The sequence below is a fragment of the Rattus norvegicus genome, chromosome 2 (genome assembly GCF_021556685.1).
Source record: "Rattus norvegicus strain SHRSP/BbbUtx chromosome 2, alternate assembly SHRSP_T2T, whole genome shotgun sequence".
In the NCBI taxonomy this organism is placed as follows: Eukaryota; Metazoa; Chordata; class Mammalia; order Rodentia; family Muridae; genus Rattus; species Rattus norvegicus.
The window spans coordinates 126,081,342-126,095,850 of record NC_141535.1 but is presented as its reverse complement, the minus strand read 5'-3'; the positions used below and the strand labels follow the sequence as shown (position 1 = coordinate 126,095,850).

General features: G+C 43.6%; 1 protein-coding gene across 2 annotated transcripts in view; it reads right to left on the bottom strand.

Moving 5' to 3' along the window:
- Positions 1 to 2,278: 2,278 nt before the first annotated feature.
- Positions 2,279 to 14,509, bottom strand: part of C2h4orf33 (similar to human chromosome 4 open reading frame 33) — a 77,181-nt gene continuing 64,950 nt past the window's right edge. The window contains exons 9-10 of one of the 2 annotated variants that reach the window (XR_015665297.1): positions 13,873 to 14,019; positions 2,279 to 3,705 (exon numbers count right to left, since the gene is read on the bottom strand). The gene's annotated coding sequence lies outside the window, so the exon portion shown is untranslated. The remainder of the gene's footprint in view (positions 3,706 to 13,872; positions 14,020 to 14,509) is intronic. The other variant, XR_015665298.1, reaches the window with a different exon arrangement.

The following is a 14,509-nucleotide window of genomic DNA, read 5'->3' as shown; positions in this document are numbered from 1 at the left end:
GCGCTTGCCTCTCGCCATCAGATTATCTCTAGTGTTACTTTGTTCTGCTATTTCTGACAGTGGCTAGACTGTCCTATAAGCCTGTGTGTCAGGAGTGCTGTAGACCTGTTTTCCTCTCTTTCAGTCAGTTATGGGGACAGAGTGTTCTGCTTTCGGGCGTGTAGTTTTTCCTCTCTACAGGTCTTCAGCTGTTCCTGTGGGCCTGTGTCTTGAGTTCACCAGGCAGCTTTCCTGCAGCAGAAAATTTGGTCTTACCTGTGGTCCCAAGGCTCAGGTTCGCCCGTGGGGTGCTGCCCAGGGGCTCTCTGCAGCGGCAGCAACCAGGAAGACCTGTGCCGCCCCTTCCGGGAGCTTCAGTGCACCAGGGTTCCAGATGTTCTTTGGCTTTTTCCTCTGGCTTCCGAGATGTGTGTGCAGGGAGCAGTCACTTCTGGTTTCCCAGGCTTGTCTGCCTCTCTGAAGGTTTAGCTCTCCCTCCCACGGGATTTGGGTGCAGAGAACTGTTTATCCGGTCTGTTTCCTTCAGGGTCCGGCGGTGTCTCTGGCAGGGGTCCTGCCGCTCCTGGGCCCTCCCCCACGGGAGCCCAGAGGCCTTATACAGTTTCCTCTTGGGCCAGGGATGTGGGCAGGGGTGAGCAGTGTTGGTGGTCTCTTCCGCTCTGCAGCCTCAGGAGTGCCCACCTGACCAGGCGGTTGGGTCTCTCTCTCACCGGGTCTGGGAGCAGAGAGCTGCTGCGGGCCAGGGCATATCTTTCTTTAGGTTGGCAAATTTTCTTCTACAATTTTGTTGAAAATATTTTCTGAGCCTTAGAATTGTGAATCTCCGCCTTATTCTATTCCTATTATTCTTAGGTTTGGTTTTTTCATAGTGCCCCAAATTTCCAGGATGTTTTGTTTCAGAACTTTTTTAGATTTTCCATTTTCATTGACTGATGTATTGATTTGTTCTATCGTATCTTCTATGCCTGAGATTCTCTCTTCCAACTTTTGCATTTTGTTGCTGATGCTTGCATGTGTATTTTCTATTCTCTTACCTAGGCTATTCCTCTCAAGGAAACTGTCGATTTTTTTTTTCTTTGTTGCTTCATTAACATTTTCAGGTCTTGGACAGTTTTATTCATTTCCTTCACCTGTTTGGTTATATGTAGGGAGCCATTCTGAGCTATACAGTCACAAAGGATGTGGGGAGCGGGTGTGGCGGCAGTCCCAAGATGGCGCCCGGGACTGCAGCTAAGTCTCATGACTAGCACCTGACTTCCTCACACACCTGAAACTAGCCACATCCATTGTGAGAGCTGCGCAGGCCCGCCATGACTCGAGATCAGGCCATGTGACATGGACCTATGAACTGAGACTTCGCAGTCTGAAATGAGGAGGCGGAGTTGAGGGAGGATATAAGGGAGTGTGCTCGGGAGGAAGGGAAGAAAAGAGAGATTGGTGCTTGCATGCAGAAAGAAAGGTTCCTGAATAAACTGCTTTGAGAAGAACGTCATGGTGTCGCTCCTTTCTGCGGGATGGAGACGGAAGCGACAGTTATATTTGCTTGTATTTCTTCAAGGGATTTAAGGATTTCCTGTTTGAAAGGAAAGGCTTCTATCATTTTCGAAAGATTGGATTTAAGGTCCTTTTTGTGCTTCAGCTGTTTTGGGATGTATAGGGCTTGTGTAGTGTGATAGCTGTGCTCTGGCTGTTATTCATTATGCTCTCATGCTGGCCTTTTAGCCATCTGGTTGTCCCTGGTGTTGGTATTCTGTCTAAGCTCCACCCCCATAGTTACCTGGCAACAGCCAGGCATGCCCGACACTATAAAGGTAGCTGCTTGTTCCCTCCTCATTCTCTTGCTCTCTTCTCTGCTCTCCTGCCCTCTTCCCTTTGTCCCTTCTCTCCCCATTCTCCTCCCGCCTTTCCCTCATGTGCTCATGGCTGGTCTATACTTCTCTCCTCTTCTACTCTTCTTCTCTCACTTAACCTCTCCATGTGGAACCATGTTGGCTTGGTGTGGTCTGTTGGGAGGTGAGCCAAGATTTCGACCCCAACATTGGTGACCCGTACATGGAATTTGATCTCCCCATGACTACCCGCCCTGCTGCCCACCACCCCACTGCTATGTGTTGCAGGCCACAGTGGCAGCCAACAGCAGCATCCACAGGCAGAGGCGGGGTTGCAGTCACTCAGCATAGGCTGTGTGTTTGACCACATGATGCCAGCCAGCTCTTGCCATGTGGGTCACTGTCCCGCGCTGTCTCGCCAGCAAGAAAACACGCGGGGACATACGAATCCTTGCTGCAGCCAAAACTTTTATTCAATCTTAAGGAGAAGCCCCGCACGCCCGCATGGCGCGGCTTATATACACCCTAGCGCGGCACATCCACACCTGATTGGTCGCTTACCCATGATCTCATTAGGCACGACCCGGAGTGGGCAAAGACCTGGCACGAAGACACTCTTGTACATGCGCACACAGTTAACTTCCTGAAAGGAAGTCGGCTGGCACGGCGGAGGCCAGAGCCATCTTGTAATGGCGGAAGCTATCCTGGCCTTCCACATGGTGCGCAGTGGAAGCCAGCGCCATCTTGTGGTGGCAAATGTTATAGCGGCCCTCTACATCTCCCCCTTATTATTTATTTTATCATGATCACCCTATCGCGTGCAATGAGGAAACCTCAGCAATGTGGAAGGGCTGATCAAAGGATCATTGAGTCTCTCTCATCCCAGTGCAATGGATCCACAGATCCATGGGGTGCAAGAGCAGGGAACTCAGATACCGAGAGAGAGTCTCTCTCATCCCAGTGCAATGGATCCACAGATCCATGGGGGGCAAGAGCAGAGAACTCAGATACCAACTAATTTTTGAAGATAGATAGCCAAATTTTAGGGGAGGCCCCTTGTTCAATGGCCACAAGTGCTTGAGTGATAACGGCCTTGTCACGTTTCTGTTGAGATCTGAGTTTGCAAACCAACCATAGCATGAACACTAATCCACAGCATAGGGCTGCGCCAAACAGAGCCACTCCCGATAAGTAGTGGGCACCTCATTTGGTCCTCCTCAGCTGCTACCATCAAGGGCCGTAGTCAAGCCACTCCTATAATAAAATTTTAGAATTCCCAATTGTTAGTAACTACTCCAGAAAGTTCACCCACTGTGTTTGTCTAACAATAGATCGGGGGAGGATAACTCCAGACACTGCAGACACAATGTCTGCAGCAGTAATGGCTGCTACAATAGCAGCGAAAGTGTCAAGGTCTTTTCCAGGACAGTTCAGGATCAGTCGTTTTTCTCTGGAACAACCAGCAGAAAATGGAACCATTTCTGAGATCTGTACAACCAGGGCAGTGTTCCCCAGTCCACAGCAGCTTTACGCAGGTGGCATTCCTGTAAAGCTACAGTCTGTAAAATGACAACACCAGTTAAGGCAGCAAAAGTCACCAGGGGAATGAGGAGGACAGGGGTAACGGAGTCCAGTCTTCTCCAGCAAGCAGCAGTGCACAGAGGGCCTGAGCGTAGGCCACAGTGGGATGGGACACACTGACTGAAGCAACACCAGAATTTCTGTGATGACAAAAAATGAGGGGGGATCTTCCATCTTCCTCTTAAGGGCACAGGAATGACTTCAGGGACCCGAACCAGGAGAGCTGAATCTTCATGCTCCCAGGATCAGCAAGTCTCACCAGCCACTCAGGCAGCTGGCACACTCTTGTAGCATTCTGTAGAAAAAACACAAACATTCCCTCTTCCCCATATAAAATATCTGGACAGGATCATGTCAATATGTGGGTCTCTCTATTTCACCTAGGCAGAAGTATGCCTAGTTGTAGGGTGCCATAAACTTTGGCATCCAAATTTTAAAATTGAAATAAAAGGAGCATTATTTAGCATACAGGGATAACTCCCCCTTTTTATTTATTAATATACAGTAAAGATATTATTTATTAAGGTAAGTCCTCGAGGATTAAATTGAGGACACTGAGCACTTGTATTTATAAATTGACTTGTATACCAAAATATTGTCCCCAGCATTATTGTTTTGGATATATAAAGAATGAGATTTTTTTTCTAATTGTTCCTATGTAAGGCCTATAATCTGTCTGGTATCATTGTCCTCCCTTGTTAAGGAATCTAGGCAATCCAGTTTGAGTTCTTAAATGGTCTATTAAGGAACAGTACTTAGTGTTCTTAACCACTAAGCCATCTCTCCAGCCCCTCACCAGCTTTATTTACCTAAACATAAGCATTAATTAGAAATGTCAAAACCCGTAAATATTGTCTAGATTTTAGTCTTACTAGAAATCCCTGAGCTGGCAGGGCGAGGCTGGGAATTGAAAGTAAGCAAATGGAGTTTTCCTCTTTTCATGAGGGTGTGTTATCAACTCCATTACCATTTTCAAAGAGCTGGGTCTATGGTTTTGTTTAGTTGTCTGAGCCAGAGCACTGAAAGGACAGTGAGTTGTCAGACAATTCACACTGAAATCACTCACTGATTTTAAGTAGAAAACCTGTCTCTAATAAAGCATTAAGTAATTGAAATCAATTGTAAACCACAAGCCACACATTGGCTATCAGTATGTGAATTGAAAGCTTGATTTAAAAACAGTGGCTAAACTACGGAATTTAATAATCTGTGTTGAAGCAATAGAAACTCAAGAGAACAAACAAGTGATCCAACCATATATGTAGCCTTTTCATTAGATGAACCACCTATAAATACACTAAGCGCATTTCCTATGGGTTGTATGCAAAAATATATAGGAAGTAAAAAAGCATGTAAAGAGTAAAATTATCAATTTTGTCTGAAAAATTTGTATATGTAATAGGCCAAATATCAGTATTTTGTAATAACCAATTTACTGTTGTTTGGAATAAGGTAAGTTTCACCAAGTTTCTTTTTAAAATACTTCCCTGACTCTAGCCTACAATTTTGTATTAACACAACTGAAGCTTTACCACTAATGTGGATAACAAAGGCTTAAGTCCTCTGGTAAGGTGAGGTACTTAGCCAATTAACGTATCCTTAGTAGCTTAAAATTAGCTTCAAATATTCTTTTCTGGAGTAGTCTAACAGCTACTCCCCAAATATTAAAGCTCATTTTGAGAGCAAAGGTTTGTAGTAAAAATTTCCATACACGCTGAAAGACTTAAAGTTCTAACTTCTTACATTGAAGAAGCAACAAAATTATATAAGGCTATTAGCCATTCCTAATGATATCACTTTATGGGCTCTCTAAAACTATAAGCAAGCTCACGAAATGAAAACTCAAAATCAATCCTCTAAATCTATCTTGAAGTGGCAGTTGGACTAAGCAAACTGGCTGTAATGCTCTCACAAGTTCTAAAACCTCATCAATCCTTCATAAATCCTGTAACAATCTCTACCTGTTTGATTTTTTTCTTAATTAAAAATAAGTTTGAGTTAGTCAGTGTAACATTGGCAATCCTTAATCACGATCCTTAAATTCTCCTTGTAACACCAGAGCACAACCACAACTTTGGGAAGTCACCTGAGTTCTGAGTACTGACTAGGCAGTTGTTCTTGGGGCAGTGGAATTAGCATTAAAATACAGATAGCTTCAGGGCAAACCACAACTTTGGAAAGCAAAACTCGACCTCCAACAATCTAGTACAAAGTTTGACTGCCAATTCCTATATATGAACGCACGATGGTGTAGTCTCCAGTACCTCAACAAAGAGACATTGTCCTAAATTCTTTTAGAAGCCTGGTTTCTAGAATAAGAATTCCATAAAAATATTATCTCAATTTAGACCTGTTTCCCTAGGTTGGCTCATGCCACATGTTGTCTAGAATGACTCCATCCAAATTACCAGCTTTATGTCAACTTTCTGTTACCAATATTATACCTTTTTAACCATATCCAATAACTTAAAAGCCAACAATCTATGACCAAGGCAAGTAGAGCATATTTACACATTTAAAACCAATGAGAAGGGGCGGCACAGGTTTTCCTGGTTGCTGCCGCTGCAGAGAGCCCGTGGGGAGCACCCCACGAGCGAACCTGAGCCTCGGGACCACAGGTAAGACCAAATTTTCTGCTGCAAGAAAGCTGCCTGGTGAGCTTGGGACACAGGAAAGCAGAATTTCTCTAGGACCGGGCACGTTCTGTGTTTACCGGAAGTCCCACACCCGCGGATCCCGGCCCGCAGCAGCTCTCTGCTCCCAGACCCGGTGAGAGAGAGACCCAACCGCCTGGTCAGGTGGGCACTCCTGAGGCTGCAGAGCGGAAGAGACCACCAACTCTGCTCACCCCTGCCCACATCCCTGGCCCAAGAGGAAACTGTATAAGGCCTCTGGGCTCCCGTGGGGAAGGGCCCAGGAGCGGCAGGACCCCTGTGCCTGAGACACCACCGGAACCTGAAGGAAACAGACCGGATAAAGTTCTCTGCACCCAAATCCCGTGGGAGGGAGAGCTAAACCTTAAGAGAGGCAGACAAGCCTGGGAAACCAGAAGTGACTGCTCCCTGCACACACATCTCGGACGCCAGAGGAAAAAGCCAAAGACCATCTGGAACCCTGGTGCACTGAAGTTCCCGGAAGGGGTGGCACAGGTCTTCCTGGTTGCTGCCGCTGCAGAGAGCCTGTGGGCAGCACCCCACGAGCGAACCTGAGCCTCGGGACCACAGGTAAGACCAAATTTTCTGCTGCAAGAAAGCTGCCTGGTGAACTCAAGACACAGGCCCACAGGAACAGATGAAGACCTGTAGAGAGGAAAAACTACACGCCAGAAAGCAGAACACTCTGTCCCCATAACTGACTGAAAGAGAGGAAAACAGGTCTACAGCACTCCTGTCACACAGGCTTATAGGACAGTCTAGCCACTGTCAGAAATAGCAGAACAAAGTAACACTAGAGATAATCTGATGGCGAGAGGCAAGCACAGGAACCCAAGCAACAGAAACCAAGACTACATGGCAGCATCGGAGCCCAATTCTCCCATCAAAACAAACATGGAATATCCAAACACACCAGAAAAGCAAGATCTAGTTTCAAAATCATATTTGATCATGATGCTGGAGGACTTCAAGAAAGACATGAAGAACTCCCTTAGAGAACAAGTAGAATCCTACAGAGAGGAATCGCAAAAATCCCTGAAAGAATTCCAGGAAAACACAATCAAACAGTTGAAGGAATTAAAAATGGAAATAGAAGCAATCAAGAAAGAACACATGGAAACAACCCTGGATATAGAAAACCAAAAGAAGAGACAAGGAGCTGTAGATACAAGCCTCACCAACAGAATTCAAGAGATGGAAGAGAGAATCTCAGGAGCAGAAGATTCCATAGAAATCATTGACTCAACTGTCAAAGATAATGTAAAGCGGAAAAAGCTACTGGTCCAAAACATACAGGAAATCCAGGACTCAATGAGAAGATCAAACCTAAGGATAATAGGTATAGAAGAGAGTGAAGACTCCCAGCTCAAAGGACCAGTAAATATCTTCAACAAAATCATAGAAGAAAACTTCCCTAACCTAAAAAAAGAGATACCCATAGACATACAAGAAGCCTACAGAACTCCAAATAGATTGGACCAGAAAAGAAACACCTCCCGTCACATAATTGTCAAAACACCAAACGCACAAAATAAAGAAAGAATATTAAAAGCAGTAAGGGAAAAAGGTCAAGTAACATATAAAGGCAGACCTATCAGAATCACACCAGACTTCTCGCCAGAAACTATGAAGGCCAGAAGATCCTGGACTGATGTCATACAGACCCTAAGAGAACACAAATGCCAGCCCAGGTTACTGTATCCAGCAAAACTCTCAATTAACATTGATGGAGAAACCAAGATATTCCATGACAAAACCAAATTTACACAATATCTTTCTACAAATCCAGCACTACAAAGGATAATAAATGGTAAAGCCCAACATAAGGAGGCAAGCTATACCCTAGAAGAAGCAAGAAACTAATCGTCTTGGCAACAAAACAAAGAGAATGAAAGCACACAAACATAACCTCACTTCCAAATATGAATATAAAGGGAAGCAATAATCACTATTCCTTAATATCTCTCAATATCAATGGCCTCAACTCCCCAATAAAAAGACATAGATTAACAAACTGGATACGCAATGAGGACCCTGCATTCTGCTGCCTACAGGAAACACACCTCGGAGACAAAGACAGACACTACCTCAGAGTGAAAGGCTGGAAAACAACTTTCCAAGCAAACGGTCAAAAGAAGCAAGCTGGAGTAGCCATTCTAATATCAAATAAAATCAATTTCCAACTAAAAGTCATCAAAAAAGATAAGGAAGGACACTTCATATTCATCAAAGGGAAAATCCACCAAGATGAACTCTCAATCCTAAATATCTATGCCCCAAATACAAGGGCAACTACATACGTAAAAGAAACCTTACTAAAGCTCAAAACACACATTGCACCTCACACAATAATAGTGGGAGATTTCAACACCCCACTCTCATCAATGGACAGATCATGGAAACAGAAATTAAACAGTGATGTCGACAGACTAAGAGAAGTCATGAGCCAAATGGACTTAACGGATATTTATAAAACATTCTATCCTAAAGCAAAAGGATATACCTTCTTCTCAGCTCCTCATGGTACTTTCTCCAAAATTGACCATATAATTGGTCAAAAAACGGGCCTCAACAGGTACAGAAAGATAGAGATAATCCCATGCGTGCTATCGGACCACCACGGCCTAAAACTGGTCTTCAATAACAATAAGGGAAGAATGCCCACATATACGTGGAAATTGAACAATGCTCTACTCAATGATAACCTGGTCAAGGAAGAAATAAAGAAAGAAATTAAAAACTTTTTAGAATTTAATGAAAATGAAGGTACAACATACCCAAACTTATGGGACACACTGAAAGCTGTGCTAAGAGGAAAACTCATAGCGCTGAGTGCCTGCAGAAAGAAACAGGAAAGAGCATATGTCAGCAGCTTGACAGCACACCTAAAAGCTCTAGAACAAAAAGAAGCAAATACACCCAGGAGGAGTAGAAGGCAGGAAATAATCAAACTCAGAGCTGAAATCAACCAAGTAGAAACAAAAAGGACCATAGAAAGAATCAACAGAACCAAAAGTTGGTTCTTTGAGAAAATCAACAAGATAGATAAACCCTTAGCCAGACTAATGAGAGGACAAAGAGAGTGCGTCCAAATTAACAAAATTAGAAATGAAAAGGGAGACATAACTACAGATTCAGAGGAAATTCAAAAAATCATCAGATCTTACTATAAAAACCTATATTCAACAAAATTTGAAAATCTTCAGGAAATGGACAATTTCCTAGACAGATACCAGGTATCGAAGTTAAATCAGGAACAGATAAACCAGTTAAACAACCCCATAACTCCTAAGGAAATAGAAACAGTCATTAAAGGTCTTCCAACCAAAAAGAGCCCAGGTCCAGACGGGTTTAGTGCAGAATTCTATCAAACCTTCATAGAAGACCTCATAACAATATTATCCAAACTATTCGACAAAATTGAAACAGATGGAGCACTACCGAATTCCTTCTACGAAGCCACAATTACTCTTATACCTAAACCACACAAAGACACAACAAAGAAAGAGAATTTCAGACCAATTTCCCTTATGAATATCGACGCAAAAATACTCAATAAAATTCTGGCAAACCGAATTCAAGAGCACATCAAAACAATCATCCACCATGATCAAGTAGGCTTCATCCCAGGCATGCAGGGATGGTTTAATATACGGAAAACCATCAACGTGATCCATCATATAAACAAACTGAAAGAACAAAACCACATGATCATTTCATTAGATGCTGAGAAAGCATTTGACAAAATTCAACACCCCTTCATGATAAAAGTCCTGGAAAGAATAGGAATTCAAGGCCCATACCTAAACATAGTAAAAGCCATATACAGCAAACCAGTTGCTAACATTAAACTAAATGGAGAGAAACTTGAAGCAATCCCACTAAAATCAGGGACTAGACAAGGCTGCCCACTCTCTCCCTACTTATTCAATATAGTTCTTGAAGTTCTAGCCAGAGCAATCAGACAACAAAAGGAGATCAAGGGGATACAGATCGGAAAAGAAGAAGTCAAAATATCACTATTTGCAGATGACATGATAGTATATTTAAGTGATCCCAAAAGTTCCACAGGAGAACTACTAAAGCTGATAAACAACTTCAGCAAAGTGGCTGGGTATAAAATTAACTCAAATAAATCAGTTGCCTTCCTCTATACAAAAGAGAAACAAGCCGAGAAAGAAATTAGGGAAACGACACCCTTCATAATAGACCCAAATAATATAAAGTACCTCGGTGTGACTTTAACCAAGCAAGTAAAAGATCTGTACAATAAGAACTTCAAGACACTGAGGAAAGAAATTGAAGAAGACCTCAGAAGATGGAAAGATCTCCCATGCTCATGGATTGGCAGGATTAATATAGTAAAAATGGCCATTTTACCAAAAGCAATCTACAGATTCAATGCAATCCCCATCAAAATACCAATCCAATTCTTCAAAGAGTTAGACAGAACAATTTGCAAATTCATCTGGAATAACAAAAAACCCAGGATAGCTAAAGCTATCCTCAACATTAAAAGGACTTCAGGGGGAATCACTATCCCTGAACTCAAGCAGTATTACAGAGCAATAGTGATAAAAACTGCATGGTATTGGTACAGAGACAGACAGATAGACCAATGGAATAGAATTGAAGACCCAGAAATGAACCCACACACCTATGGTCACTTGATTTTTGACAAAGGAGCCAAAACCATCCAATGGAAAAAAGATAGCATTTTCAGCAAATGGTGCTGGTTCAACTGGAGGGCAACATGTAGAAGAATGCAGATCGATCCATGCTTATCACCCTGTACAAAGCTTACGTCCAAGTGGATCAAGGACCTCCACATCAAACCAGACACACTCAAACTAATAGAAGAAAAACTAGGGAAGCATCTGGAACACATGGGCACTGGAAAAAATTTCCTGAACAAAACACCAATGGCTTATGCTCTAAGATCAAGAATCGACAAATGGGATCTCATAAAACTGCAAAGCTTCTGTAAGGCAAAGGACACGGTGGTTAGGACAAAACGGCAACCAACAGATTGGGAAAAGATCTTTACCAATCCTACCACAGATAGAGTCCTTATATCCAAAATATACAAAGAACTCAAGAAGTTAGACCGCAGGGAAACAAATAACCCTATTAAAAAATGGGGTTCAGAGCTAAACAAAGAATTCACAGCTGAGGAATGCCGAATGGCTGAGAAACACCTAAAGAAATGTTCAACATCTTTAGTCATAAGGGAAATGCAAATCAAAACAACCCTGAGATTTCACCTCGCACCAGTGAGAATGGCTAAGATCAAAAACTCAGGTGACAGCAGATGCTGGCGAGGATGTGGAGAAAGAGGAACACTCCTCCATTGTTGGTGGGATTGCAGACTGGTAAAACCATTCTGGAAATCAGTCTGGAGGTTCCTCAGATAATTGGACATTGAACTGCCTGAGGATCCAGCTATACCTCTCTTGGGCATATACCCAAAAGATGCCTCAACATATAAAAGAGACACGTGCTCCACTATGTTCATCGCAGCCTGATTTATTATAGCCAGAAAATGGAAAGAACCCAGATGCCCTTCAACAGAGGAATGGATACAGAAAATGTGGTACATCTACACAATGGAATATTACTCAGCTATCAAAAACAACGAGTTTATGAAATTCGTAGGCAAATGGTTGGAACTGGAAAATATCATCCTGAGTGAGCTAACCCAATCACAGAAAGACATACATGGTATGCACTCATTGATAAGTGGCTATTAGCCCAAATGCTTGAATTACCCTAGATCCCTAGAACAAACGAAACTCAAGACGGATGATCAAAATGTGAATGCTTCACTCCTTCTTTAAATGAGGAAAAAGTATACCCTTGGCAGGGGAGGGAGAGGCAAAATTTAAAACAGAGACTGAAGGAACACCCATTCAGAGCCTGCCCCACATGTGGCCCATACATATACAGCCACCTAATTAGACAAGATGGATGAAGCAAAGAAGTGCAGACCGACAGGAGCCGGATGTAGATCGCTCCTGAGAGACACAGCCAGAATACAGCAAATACAGAGGCGAATGCCAGCAGCAAACCACTGAACTGAGAATAGGACCCCCGTTGAAGGAATCAGAGAAAGAACTGGAAGAGTTTGAAGGGGCTCGAGACCCCATATGTACAACAATGTCAAGCAACCAGAGCTTCCAGGGACTAAGCCACTACCTAAAGACTATATATGGACTGACCCTGGACTCTGACCCCATAGGTAGCAATGAATATCCTAGTAAGAACACCAGTGGAAGGGGAAGCCCTGGGTCCTGCTAAGACTGAACCCCCAGTGAACTAGACTATGGGGGGAGGGCGGCAATGGGGGGAGGGTTGGGAGGGGAACACCCATAAGGAAGGGGAGGGGGGAGGGGGATTTTGCCCGGAAACCGGGAAAGGGAATAACACTTGAAATGTATATAAGAAATACTCAAGTTAATAAAAAAAATAATATAAAAAAGAGCCAATTTAAAAACACATAATGGAGCTAAAGAGATACTTTTCAAAAGAAGAACTACCAATAAAAAAAAAAAAACCAATGAGAAACAAAATTGAAGTGGCTACACATATCTTTAATATTTAGACCAAACACCATTTTTACCTTTTTAGCTATGATTTTAAGAGAAGCACCTTGTCACCTGTTGAGTCTAATAATCACAGTCAAAGATTTTTCAGTTTCATTACCATAGAAGCTGTGAAGCTCCTGGTGCCTTTAGGATCGGTTAGTATAAATATTTAGCCACCCCCTGGGGAGCTTGCCCAGAGGACTTAGGCTTCTAGCTACAGATGTAGGCTCTAAAACCCAATTGAAACTGCTTTTTATTTATTGTTCCCTTCTTGAAGCAAGTTAAAACCAAGTCAAGGTGTGAACAACCAGCAGATAAAGTTTTTACCATTTTTTCTTTTGAACATGAAACATAAAACATTTAAACAACGAGAAGCAAGAACCACAGACATAAACTGACAGACATGGGGATAGCTTGGTGCACCAAGGACAGACAATAGACAAAGAGGGAAAAAAAACAGATGGTGTCAGCAGAGAGGTAGGATTTTCCCTTTCACTGTGACTATCTAGTGGAGTCGATATGGACGATGGATTGTCTCAATTCCTGGACTAGTCCATCAACGTGTTGAAACCCAATTCCTGTAAGATACTGAGATATATTACAGGATATCTGAGCAGCACAACTGACATTCACAAATGGTATGGAAGTGAAACACAGTCCTGAGTATTTCCACTCACAACCCAATTACATTAACTCCATCAAGCTGTGCATGGGCATTGAGATGTCCTTTTGTTTGATTCTCCTGAATAAATTTTCAGGCTGTCTGCCTCTATCAAGTCTAATCAGTATGACTCTGCAAAGCTTCCAGAGCCTAATCACACCTTTTACAAGCACAAAGACAAATTTTTTCTCCCAAAATACTGTGTTCCTTTTATCTCCTCCCTTTTTCTCTCCCGGGTCATTTTTTCCCCACTCTCTCGCTTCCTCGGATCCAAGGTCCTTGGAAGGGCCTCTTTTCTTAGGTGCACCTTTCCTTTTTAAAGCTTCTAATCTTTCACCTCGCACTGTTTCTGACATGCTGCCTTGCCCTTCCTCCTCCCGCGCTCTTTGCTTTGCTGTTACACCTGGGTGGCTCCCATGTGACCTCTGCCGCCGTCTGACGGTAACTAGAAACTCAAAGGTCAATAGAGAAAGCCCGAGGGCTGTAATAAAGGCTTCCGCCACATCTAGCAAAGGAGTGAGGTGGAACAGATCAAGGCTAAACATTGTCTCTCAGAGTCTCACCCGCGTCCCGCAGCTTCTAGACCCTTTCCGTGAATGGAGGCTTCCCTCGGCGCCGGCGATGATGTGGCTTTTTTCCCGGGTTCTCGGCACCAAATGTCCCACGCTGTCTCGCCAGCAAGAAAACACGCGGGGACATACGAATCCTTGCTGCAGCCAAAACTTTTATTCAATCTTAAGGAGAAGCCCCGCGCGCCCGCATGGCGCGGCTTATATACACCCTAGCGCGGCACATCCACACGTGATTGGTTGCTTACCCATGATCTCATTAGGCACGCCCCGGAGTGGGCAAAGACCTGGCACGAAGGCACTCTTGCACATGCGCACATATTTAACTTCCTGAAAGGAAGTCGGCTGGCGCGGTGGAGGCCAGAGCCATCTTGTAATGGCGGAAGCTATCCTGGCCTTCCACGTGGTGCGCAGTGGAAGCCAGCGCCATCTTGTGGTGGTGAATGTTATAGCGGCCCTCTACAGGTCACTTAGGCAGGCCCTCACCAACTACACTTTTCCTGCTATCAGACTGCCGCTACAATTTCTGCACAAACACTGGCAGATTGGTAGGTCTATTCCACTTGGCAAGGAGGACCCCAGATTTCCCAGATAGGGCCTGGCCAGACTTTTGGGATACAGTACCCCTTAG